The sequence below is a fragment of the Pinus tabuliformis genome, chromosome 8 (assembly GCF_031772625.1).
Source record: "Pinus tabuliformis cultivar Carrire ecotype Pingquan chromosome 8, CPIR1, whole genome shotgun sequence".
Lineage (NCBI taxonomy): Eukaryota > Viridiplantae > Streptophyta > Pinopsida > Pinales > Pinaceae > Pinus > Pinus tabuliformis.
In genome coordinates, this window is record NC_142294.1 from 192,087,186 (window position 1) to 192,100,156 (window position 12,971).

General features: G+C 40.8%; 1 pseudogene; it reads right to left on the reverse strand.

Moving 5' to 3' along the window:
* Positions 1–1,574: 1,574 nt before the first annotated feature.
* On the reverse strand, positions 1,575–1,943 carry LOC149234782 (elongation factor 1-alpha pseudogene; annotated as a pseudogene).
* Between the last annotated feature and the right edge of the window lie 11,028 nt (positions 1,944–12,971).

Below are 12,971 nucleotides of genomic sequence, written 5' to 3' on the forward strand. Positions count from 1 at the left end.
AAAATGAAATGTATTATCAAGAGTGTTGTTGTAGTAGTGAAATTACAAAAGGGCAATGTTACCAAAAATGTGAAATATTTGTATATGGGAAATTACTACCATGATTGTTTTAGTATTGATGTTCCTATAGGTCATGAAAACAACAATTTCCTTGAAAAAGTGTAGAATAAATCAAAGAAAGGATGCAGGAAGGATGTCGTCAATGTGAACAATATAATAAGGCAAAGATGCATATTAGTATTGTAATTTAGAGTAGTAAAGAAGATTCAAATATGCACAAGCAAACAATAGTCTCTTATTAATAGAGAAGAAATTGTATCAATAAAATTTGATGGTATAAAATGAAGAAGATGAATATATATAGTAGCAAGGGGATATCTCGATGAAAAGTGGTGTAGTGGAAAATTAGTATGTTGAGTGAGACGAGACATGCTTATGTTGGAAATACTGAGAGGGGGGGTGAATCAATATTTCTTACAATTTTTATTCTAGTGATTGCCAAAAGCATATATAGATATGTATATGTATACACAGAACACAAAAAAAGTAGCCGGAATAAATTCTTTTATTAAAAACTCAAGACAGTACAATGAAATAAATACAATATAAATATATATCTAACTGTGAATAGTTGCCAAGCTCCAACTTGGACTTCAGTGAGGCTCCAACCTCCAGAGCACCAACTCTGTTTTGCAGTGGTTCTGCACTTAGGAGCACCTACCCCTAATGACTTTAGTCCTGTTCAGTTCTGAGGCTCCAACCTCTTGGGCTCCAACCCAATCTTAGTATCAACTGTTTTGCTGCAGTTTTCTGCACCCAACCCTGCTGAGCTTCTGCCTTTCTCCAATTCTCCTGCTTCTCTGGTCTCTCCTGCCTCTTGCCTGTTCTTCGGCTTCCTCTCTTACAGATTATGCATACATTCGCAACACTTCACCTTGTGTTTCTGTTTTTATGTGTTTCAGGCACCTCTGACTGATCGTTTCCACTTTCCACTGCCTTTTTGGCTTCCTCCTTGGTTGCTGTAGATTCCTCTGCCTCGCTTGATCCTTTGGCTTCCCTCCACAGTCGTTGTGGCTTCCTCTGAGCTATTTGAGTTCACTGTCGTCCGATCATTTATCAGGCGATCCGATGACATTAAACCTCTCCACCATTCTCCTGTCACAACAGTCAGAAACCCGTACGATTGAACCTGCACCGTTCGATCATTGCATCACGATCCGACAGCCTCCACAGCTTTCTTCACGCACATTAAACGTTGTTCTCTTTCCCACCGTTGATCGCGTCCATCGTGAAATCTAATGGTAGTCACAAGCCCCGATCGCGTGACTTGCGCATGCATTAACCCGCGGGAGCGGTGGTTTTTGTCTGCCACGCGGCATGATCTTACGGGATCGCACCATCGTATATGGATACCGCCGAGCCCCGGTAAGTGGTGCGGGGAAACCACCTGCCGCCCAAAACTGTTGTTCTTCCGCGCGTTAATATCCGTGCGTATTTTTTGTGCAACGACCATTGGATCTGCTGCTCTTTAATCCGACGGCTCACATTCACTCTCCCACCTGTCCTCCTGCTTGTTAAGCTGCGATGGTAGAATCAATAATCAAAACAGCATAATTGGCCTGTGATGTACACGTAATCATGTTCTTGATAAAGTCATGATGGCCTGGTGCATCAATGACGGTACAGTAATACTTGGTTGTCTCAAACTTCCAGAGAGCAATGTCAATAGTAATACCACGCTCGTGCTCAGCCTTAAGCTTGTCAAGAACACAGGCATACTTGAATGACCTTTTGTTCATTTCCGCAGCTTCCTTCTCAAAACACTCGATCACACACTTGTCGATACCGCCAAGCCTGTAAATAAGATGATCGGTAGTGGTGGACTTGCCAGAGTTGACATGTCCTATGACCAAAATATTGATGTGGGTCTTCTCTTTATCCATGGTTTTCTAAAAACCAAGTATTCCTGAAAAAACGCGAATAAGCAGCTTCAGCTTCCCAACAAAAAAGAATCGCAGAGCTCCCCCGCTTCACCCTCTACCTGCTCTGATGGCTCTATTTGCTTCTCTTCTTCGGCTTTGTCTGCTCCTCTCGTCTCTATCTACTCTTCGAATATTGCCATATTAACATCAATGACAATTTGTGTCCAACAATCTCCCCCTTTGTTATTGATGGCAATATTCTTCTGCTTTCTCACCCTTTGACATCAATGGCAAAGGGATGCATATAGACTCCCCCTTCAAACTACTCCCCCTGTCCTACTACATCTTTATGAATGAACTTGAGTGACAATAAAGAAATAACCCCCATCTTTTGACGCAGATGTTGGAATGCTTCTCGAGGAAGAGGTTTTGTGAAAATATCAGCTATCTGCTCCTTAGTACTGATATATTCCAGGATGATGTTTTGTTCAGCTACTTGTTCACAGAGGAAATAATACTTGATTGGTATGTGTTTGGTTCTTGAGTGCATCACAGGATTTTTGCTGAGACTGATAACACTTGTGTTGTCACAATAGACAGAAATTGGTTGATCTGTACATATGTCGAGATCTTTTAGAGCTTCCTTCATCCATAGTATCTGAGAACAACAGTCTGCTACAGCAATATACTCAGCTTCGGCTGTGGATAATGATATGGATGACTGTTTTTCGCTGAGCCAGGATACCAAACAGTCTCTTAGGTAGAATTCATTTCCACTAGTGCTTTTCCGATCATCTACACTCCCAGCCCAATCAACATCGGTGTATGCAGTTACAGTCAGTGTTGAGTCCTTTGGGTACCAAAGACCGAAATCAGAAGTTCCCTTCAGATATCTGAGAATTCTTTTTACACCTAATAAATGGGATTTTTTGGGAGAAAATTGAAATCTTCCCACCATTCCTACTGCTTGCATTATGTCTGGTCATGTAGCTTTTAAGTATAGAAGGGCTCCAATCATTGACCTGTAATGAGTTGCATCTTCTAGAGGGGAGTCATCATCTTTGCTCAGTTTTCAGTTTGTGGTCATAGGTGTGCTCATGGGTGAAAAATCCTCCATTCCATATTTTTTGAGCATGTCTTTTAGATATTTGGTTTGAGATATACACAATCCTGCTCTAGTTTGAGATATTTGAAGTCCAAGGAAGTGGGACAGCTCTCCTATCATTGACATCTCAAACTCTTTTGACATGTTTTGAGAAAATTCATGGCTCATTTCATCATTATTACTAGCAAAAATTAGATCATCGACATAAACAAGAGCAACTAGTAACTTACCTTGATCTGTCTTTATGTATAGATTGCTTCCAGCCACTCCCTTTTCAAAGCCTTGTTGTTGTAAATAGTGATCCAGTCTTGCATACCAAGCTCTAGGAGCTTGTTTCAACCCATATAAAGCCTTTTTCAACTTACAAACTAAGTCCTTTCCTGCTGTTAGATCAAAACCTTCTGGCTGCTCCACGTAGACTTCCTCCTTGAGTTCCCCATTTAGAAATGCTGATTTCACGTCCATTTGATATATTTTGAATACTTTTGAGCAAGCAAATGCCAAGAACATCCTGATAGCTTCCATATGGGCCACTGGTGCAAATGTCTCTTCAAAGTCAATTCCTTCAATTTGTCAATAGCCTTTGCAGACAAGTCTTGCCTTGTTTCTGATAACTTGTCCTTCCTCATTCATTTTATTTTTGAACACCCATTTGGTTCCTCTTATGTTTTTGTCCTTTGGACAAGGTACCAACTCCCATGTATTGTTCTTCTCAATTTGGGTCATTTCTTCTTCCATGGCTTTTACCCAATGAGGATCCTTACTTGCTTCTGCAAATGTTTCTGGTTCTATCATGGATAGGAGGGCAATGACTTTAATCTTGGGTGTGATTGTTATCCTTCTTCGGGTCTGCACACCTTCATCTCTATCGCCAATGATCTGCTCTTCTGGATGATGGCGTTGGAAATACTTCATCTTTGAAGGGGTATTAGGTGGTTCTCTTTCCTCTCCTTCTTCTTCTTCTTCCTCTTCCATTTCTTCCTCTTTAGGTTCTTCTTCTTCAATGAGTGAGTCATCTTCATGTTCTTCAATTTCCTTTTTTGGAAGATCTTCATCAATTTTTACATCAATGCTTTCCACTATTTTATTTAGTCGATAATTGTAGCACTTGTAAGCCTTGCTCCGTGTAGAGTATCCAAGAAATATCCCTTCATCAACCTGAGAATCAAACTTTCCGGGTGAGCCATCATTTATTTTATGAAGCACTTGCTTCCAAAGATCTTGAATTACTTCATCGAAGCAGGTCTTCCTTTCCTTAGCTCATAAGGTGTTTTTTCACAATTTGGTCTTAATCGAGTTCTATTCAAGGTATAGACAGTTGTTCCTACTCCTTCTCTCCAAAATTTAGGTTGTAAATCTGCTACTAATAGCATAGTTCTTGCCATTTCTTTGATTGTTCGGATTCTTCTTTCAACTACCCCATTTTGCTATTTTGGCAGCCGAGAGTTCCCTTTTAATTCCATGAATATTACAGAACTCACTAAACTCGTTTGATGTGAATTCTCCTCCTCTGTCTGTTGTGAGGCACTTAATTTTTGAATCCTTTTCATTTTCTACAAGGGATTTTAGATTCTTAAAACACTCAAAAGTTTCAGATTTATACTTTATGAAATATATCCACATCATTCTAGTATAATCATCAACAAATAACACAAAGTACCTTTCTCCTTGGAGTGCTTGATTTCCAGTTGGCCCACATACATCAGCATGGATGATCTCTAAGGGCTTCGATGTAGAGTGTTCCTTTGTCTTGTGGCTGATTCTGGTCTGCTTTCCATGTTGACATGGACCACATACTACTTGATTTGGTTTGAACAGCCTTGGGATGTCTCACGCAGCTTTGATCTTGTTGATATTGATCAGATTATCGAAGCTTGTATGTCCAAGTCGCTTGTGCCATAGCCAACTCTCATCTGTCTGACTCAGGTAGCATTTATTTTCTTGAATCTTATTAAGAATGTAAATGTTGTCTGGTGTCCTCACCCCTTTTGCCACAAGTTTCCCTGAGGCAGAGTTCCTTATTTCATAGTCTTTGGTGCTAAAAACGACCTTATGTCCTTGATCACAGATTTGGCTGACACTCAGGAGGTTGTGTTTGAGCCTGTCAACTAGTAGAGCATCTTGAGATTTTCCTTTTCCATTGATCAGAGTAACTGTTCCTTTTCCTGCAATTCTGCCAGATCCGCTTCCAAAGGACACATTCCCTTCTTTTTTGCTTAGTGAGACAAACTTCCTTCTGTCTCCTGTCATGTGTCTGGAGCACCCACTATCTATAAACCACTGGTTTCCATTATTTTGAACATATAGAGCCAGGTCGCATTTGTCCATGCTAGAGTTCTTGCTACTCGTCCTTCTTCCATTGAGTGGCAGTATTGTTCATAGTGTCCATTATTGTAGCAAAAAGCACAAATCAGATCAAATTTGGTCAAGGGATAAAATGAATTAAAGGCTTTGATTTCTCCCTGCCTTTTTGGGGCATATGAGTTGATTATTCTATCCTTTTGCTTTGTCTTTTCACTTCTGCAAGCCATACAATGTCTGGCTTGATGACCAAAGTTTTTACAATGAAAGCAGTGTCCAAGAATTTTATGGTTTTGTACTTGTTGAATCAACCACAATTTGAGTCGATTTCCATCTTGGGAATTACTGCTCCTTCATTCTTCAAATTTGCGATAGGCCTTTGGTGGAGTACAGGTTTGTATTTGCTATAGTGTCCATGATTCGACTCCACATTCTTCTTTGGAGCAACTCTCTCTTCATTCTTGGGATCTGGGATGCAGTTTTGATAACATAATTTTTCATCTTTTGAATTGCAGGAAAGTGCATCAGCATAGCTTTTCGCATTATTCTTAGTGCTTGAGGATTCTCCTTTGAAACCTATTCCAGACTTGTCATGTTGAGGTTTTTGATTTTTCAAAATAGTCTCAAGTATTTGAGAGCATTTACAACCCTTTTTAATTTGCTCCAACTCCTTTCTCAGAGACACTATTTCGGCCTCGCGTTCTTCACAAGTCTCTTCCTTTTCTTTAAGATTTTCTTCCAAGAGATCTTCTCTCCTTCTTATTTCCTCATTTTCCACTTTGAGAGAAATGATTTTGTTCCGTAGTTTCTCATTTTCTTCAATGGCACTTATTAACAGTTCATCTACATTTCCTTCCAGCCCTGAGTCATCATCATCTGCGAGTGCCATGAATAACTCTTCTTGGCTTTCATCATGACCACTTTCCTCATCTGATTTCTTTTTGATGACCATAAACTCATCCTCATCAGACTCATCTTGCTTGGAGAAGAAGCTTTTCTTATTGAACCCTTTCTTTTTATGTGCCATTCTTTTAGAATTTCCTTCATCATCACTGTCATGTTTATGAGGACATTTTGCTACATAATGACCTATTTTACCACATCTAAAACAGATAAGAGGATACTTGCCTTTAAGCTTAGATCCTCTCTTCAACTTTTGTACAAATTGAGCTAATTCGGATTCCACATCTGACTCATCACTACAGTCATTCCTTTCTTTCCCCTTCTTTGACTTTGAGGCCTTGAATGCTACATCTTTGGAGCTTGGGCCACCTTTCCTCATTTCATAGGCAATGAGAATTCCATGGAGTTCATCCATTTTGAGGGTATCTAGATCCTTTGCTTCTTCTATAGCACTTATTTTGGAGTCAAATCCGTCTGGAAGAGACCTTAATACCTTTTGAACAATGGTACTTTCTTCCACTTTTTCGTCCAATCCTTTCAGGGAATTTACCACTTCAGCTACTCGGAGGAGGTATGCTGCAATATCTTCTTCATCTTCCATCCTCAAACTTTCAAATTGTCTTCTGTGAGTTTTAAGCTTTGCCTTTTTTACTTTTGAGTCTCCATCGTACAGGCCAACTAGCTTCTCCCACATTTCTTTGGCAGAGGTACAGTGCATGATTTTTGTAAACTTGGAATTAGTGATTCCACTAGTGATGGAGTTCATGGCCTTTGCATTTGCTATGTAGGCTTTCCTCTCGTCTTGGTCTGTTGGAAGAGTGGAAGTAGTTTTGTATTCATTTTGAACAAAATGCTAGACTTCAGGTCCAAGGGACATTAAGTAGTAGGTCATTCTTTTCTTCTAGAAACCAAAGTTAGTGCCATCAAACAAAGGAGGTCTTCCTGATGCTTCGTGATTTCTCATCATGGTTGCGAATCCTTCTTCACGCTATTAGGCTAGTATGAAGAAGCCTGGCTCTGATAGCAATTGTTGGAAATACTGAGGGGGGGTGAATCAGTATTTCTTACAATTTTTATTCTAGTGATTGCCAAAAGCATATATAGATATGTATATGTATACACAGAACACAGAAACCAGCAGCTGGAATAAATGATTTTATTAAAAACTCAAGACAATACAATGAAATAAATACAATATAAATATATATCTCAATGTGAACAGTTTCCAAGCTCCAACTTGGACTTCAGTGAGGCTCCAACCTCCAGAGCACCAACTCTGTTTTGTAGTGGTTCTATGCTTAGGAGCACCTACCCCTAATGACTTTAGTCCTGTTCAGTTCTGAGGCTCCAACCTCTTGGGCTCCAACCCAATCTTAGTATGAACGGTTTTGCTGCAGTTTTCTACACCCAACCCTGACGAGCTTCTGCCTTTCTCCAGTTCTCCTGCTTCTCTAGTCTCTCCTGCCTCTTGCCTGTTCTTTGGCTTCCTCTCTTACAGATTATGCATACATTACAACGCTTCACCTTGTGTTTCTATTTTTATGTGTTTCAGGCACCTCTGACTGATTGTTTCCACTTTCCATAGCCTTTTTGGCTTCCTCCTTGGTCGCTTAGGATTCCTCTTCCTTGCTTGATCCTTCGGCTTCCCTCCACAGTCGTTGTGGCTTCCTCTTCGCTATTTGAGTTCACTGTCATCCGATCATTTATCAGGCGATCCGATGATGTTAAACCTCTCAATCGTTCTCCTGTCACAACAGTCGGAAACCCGTGCGATTGAACCCACACCGTTCGATCGTCGCATCACGATCCGATAGTCTCCGCAGCTTTCTTCGCGTGCCTTAAATGTCGTTCTCTTTACCACAGTTGATCGCGTCCATCACGAAATCTAACGGTAGTCACAAGCCCCGATTGCGCGACTTGCACGCGCATTAACCCGCGGGGGTGGTGGTTTTTGTCTACCACGCATCGTGATCTTGTGAGATCATGCCATCGTATATGGATACCGTTGAGCCCCGGTAAGCGATGCGGGGAAACCGCCTGCAGCCCGAAACCGCTATTCTCCCGTACATTAATCTCCATGTGCCTTTTGCGTGCGACGACCGTTGGATCCGCTTCTCTTTGATCCGACGGGTCACATTCCCTCTCCCGCCCGTCCTCCCACTCGTTAACCTGTGGTGGTAGAATCAATAATCAAAACAACACAATCGGCCTGTGTTGTACTCGTAATCATGTTCTTGATAAAGTTATGATGGCTTGGTGCATCAATGACGGTAAAATAATACTTGGTTGTCTCAAACTTCTAGAGAGCAATGTCAATAGTAATACCACGCTCGTGCTTAGCCTTAAGCTTCTCAAGGACCCAGGCATACTTGAATGACCTTTTGTTAATTTCCGCAACTTCCTTCTCAAAACGCTCGATCACACACTTGTCGATACCACCAAGCTTGTAAATAAGATGATCGATAGTGGTGGACTTGCTAGAGTCGACATGTCCTATTACCACAATATTGATGTGGGTCTTCTCTTTACCCATGGTTTTCTAAAAACCAAGTATTCCTGAAAAAACGTGAATAAGCAGCTTCAGCTTCCCACCAAAAAAGAATCACAGAGCTCCCCTACTTTCCTCTCCACCTGCTCCGATGGCTCTGTGTGCTTCTCTTCTTCGGCTCTGTCTGCTCCTCTCATCTCTATCTGCTCCTCAAATATTTCCATATTGACATCAATGACAATCTGTGTCCAATAGCTTATAGTAGAAAATTTGTGGTAGAAAGAGGAAAAGTGCATATGATTCTAACAAGGATTTGATGTTTGGTAGAGTGTTGTAGTGGCTACAACCACCCTGCAAAATTTTGGCCTGCAACCTCCCTTGAAAGTTTCACCCGATGGCTGTACACACTCGAGTTTACCTGCGAGCTCGTGTGTGTGTTCGCACCCACCTTGCTTGGACATTTCACCCAATTTTTTGCATGTTGATCTCAAAGTCATGCTTGTGACCATGTTTTGGTTACACTCAAAGTCTTCGCTTCATGAGTATTTATTGTGTTCACTATGAAAACATCTGTCGCACTCACACAAGGAATCAAATTCACCGTTGCACAAGTGTCATCATGGTCGACCAATGATCAATCAAAAGTGTCATGCTTGTTGCTTACATTGTCGGTTATTCATGTTGAGAATGTGTGTCTCGATGGTTTGAGTCGTCTCGTCATCAAGTCAGGTAAGTGTGTGTTTGCAAGATCACGTATGCATCTTTTGATCGTTCACACACTTAGTCAATTTGTTGAAGTTGTGATGACCAGATTACCCTCTGGCAGTAGGACCATAACCCCGCCATCAACTCGATTGACTGTCACCCAAAACAGCGCAGAAGCACCAAGCAAGCCATTTGAAGTTTTCCTCATTGCAAGAAAATATATCAACCTTCATGTTGTTCAATCAGAGAGTTCGACCCGGTAGCCATGTCGAGACTGACTTCCCTAAAAAATTGCGCAGATGTTGCAGACCTTGCCCACTCCGCTGATTAAGAAAGTTGAGTAAGCAGGCCGGAAAAACACCAGGTGCCCATCTCTGTCTCGCTCAGAAAATTGTGCAGTTTTTTGAGCCAGCCCTCTTAACAGTTGACCGGCTTCTCACCAAGAAAATTGCATAATTTTCATGAGCAAGTCCTTTGTTGCCCAGCAGTCCACTTAGCTCAGAAACTGCACAAAGGTGAAAAGCAAGCCATCCTTCTAGCTTCAGTGTAGTTTTTCTCACGAGTAACTCGCGACAACTGACTTAAAGTTCCCCTCAGGAATTGTGTAGTTTTTGCTACCAAGCTCCAGTAGCTGACTGCATGTTCCCTCTAGGAATTACGTAGTTTTTGCTGCCAAGATCTCGACAGCTGACTACCTGTTCCCCTCAAGAATTGCCCAATTTTTGTTGGTAGTGACCCAACAACTGACTCCCATTTCCCCTTAGGAATTGAATAGTTTTTGCTTCCAAGCTCCTGACAGCTGACTTCCAGTTAACCTCAGGAATTACACAGCTTTTGCTGCCAGTGACCCAGCAGCTGACTACCAGTTCCCCTCAACAATTGTGTAGTTTTTTCTAGCAAGCTACCACTGCCCGCTCGTTCCGGAAACTGCATAGATTTTGCCTACACAGCTTTCCCGTAGCCCAGATTGTTCCTCCCAAAAACTGTGTATTTTTTTTCCTCCATCTGAGCGAGACCCCATGGACAATCACTATCGATCTGGATCACCCATCTTCATCACCCAGTGACTCCTCCACATTTTTCATCAGCAGTGCCCAAAGCCTCCATCCCGCCTCGCAACCTTGTCACATCTCCCGATCACCTGCATTCAAAATTATAATGCATCATGGTAGACTAGGAGGTTTATGGATTTGATTTTGTCTCATCATGAGTGACTACAAACACAGGTACACAAACAAACAGAGTGCGACGATAGATGGGATGAACAAAGGGAGCACATGAAGAAGGACAGGTTCACTGACGGACGAACATACGATGTATGCAAATAGATGTGCTCACGAACGGATAATCATGCAAAGATGTGTTCACAGACGTGCGGATGAGAAAACATGCAAGATGTGTTCACGAATGGATGAATGGATGAACATGCGCTTTTCACAAACTGACGAACCTGTCAAGCTTACCAACATACAAGCAAGGAGGAACCTGTGAATGCAACGTCAAGTGAACCAACGACCATCGAAGACTCCGCGCACTTTTCCATGTGAAGGTGAAGCTGTGACACACAATAAGGTCATCCATCACCCAATAGAACTACAGCTCAGCATGCACACTAGCAGCAACACGAATGTACCAACATTGTCATGTCGAGTCATGTCATGAGTCTTGTCGTCCACATCTGTACTGTGGGCCATACTGTGAATCAATGTAATGTAACGTGGAAGTCCAATAGACCCACTTGTTGTATGAAGAGCCATGTAAAGTCGAAAAGTCATGGAAGTCAGTGATCATGAGGGTAGTCGAATAGCCACAAGGGCCAGTTTCACCCTTGGCTATAAATACCCCCTCATTTGTACATGCAAAGGACTTTTTTCACCTCATATCCTCCCACATAGCCTTGAGAGTATGTAATCTTTTCTTTGAGGTGTAAGTAGTGGATCCAATGCTCCGCACATGGGGTTATTGATGTATGGTGTAATGATGTGTCTTGGAAGTTTCACTTAATTTAGAAGCCTGCTCAGAGGCCAACACATTTTCACACATGTATTGTAACTATTACAAGACTAATATTTAACACTTGTAATACATGTTGCTTTAACCTGTGCTTAACACTTGAACTAATTCACTTGTTGTAATAGATACATGTTAATGAAAATGTGTTGTATATGTTGTTAACATTGTCTCGCCCGTGTAGAGTACTCTACCAGACATCAGACATACCTTTCACATAAAACTTGCTATAACAACCATTGTACTCACATAGACTAATCCATTGAGTGTTATATGTGTTATCTTCCCTTGTGTGTTGTGACTGCCACATCTGTTTGGACTGTTCTACCGGAAGTTGTGCACGTCCTATTGTGTTGTGTGTTCCTAGCAGAATTGGGACTTCTCCCAACTAACATGGGACTCATTCCCACTGTCCCCCTCTAGGGTGAAATAAACATTGACACAAGAGACACATACAATCACTAGGCACACGAAACTTACATCTCACAAGAGAAATAAGATGACTCTCCTACGCTAACAAGCAAGAGTTGATGCAAATCTTTAAGATAATGGCAACCGGGCCGTCGTACTAGATGGGACTCCCACACCAAACAACATTAGGTCTAGTTGGGACTTCATACTGGGGTGATCCCTTGATGCTTGCGGGGCTAGCACCATCAACATAGAGTTATATGAATCAATGAATAATACATTCCCATAATGGTTGGATTATATATATATAGGAATAGGAATCACAGTTTCAATCTTGATCGGTGCTAAGTAGATTTCATTAAGTATTAGGTGATGAATAATTTGTAATATGACATTGCATAGACATTATAGTTGATTATGCGTGGAACAATGAATCATAGGCATACTGCAAGGTGAAAAAGCTTGGATAAGAGAAGAAAAATGGTATTTTTGAGAGAGGAAAACATAATTAGGGTAATATGGTAAGAAGAGGAATTGTTGTAGTGAGATGAAGATGATTACAATAGAGAATTTGTTGCAACACAAGAACAATTTGAGGATATGCTTGAAAAATAAATATTAGGGATGTACGTTGAGATAGTAGTGAAGGTTTCTAACAAAGAGAATGGAAGGGTACTAAGAACCAATAAAAGGGACAAATTTAAGGTAGTAAGGACCATGATATTGAAGAAGAAGTGGAAGTGTAACATTCTCGACTATAGTTTGAAAGAATGGAAAAATGATAAATAATGGAGTAGATGCAAAGATGTTTGAAGTCATGAAAATCAAAAGAAGTGTAGTGGATCTTGGCAACAAATATTTGTAGAAGACAATAACTAATCTATATATTTTTCTCACTAAGATTTTCAATGAGATAATCAAAATGTCCAACCAAAAGACTTTCAATAAGGAGAATCTTTAGGGGTTCAGTGATCATACACACCCAAAGACATTTAGTTTTTCAATTATATGTATAATAATTACATTAAATTGTTTAGATACATTAATAGAGATAAAATAATTGTAGTCATATATAATGCACATTCACACAACTTTATATCTACAACAATAAAAAGATAATTAAATC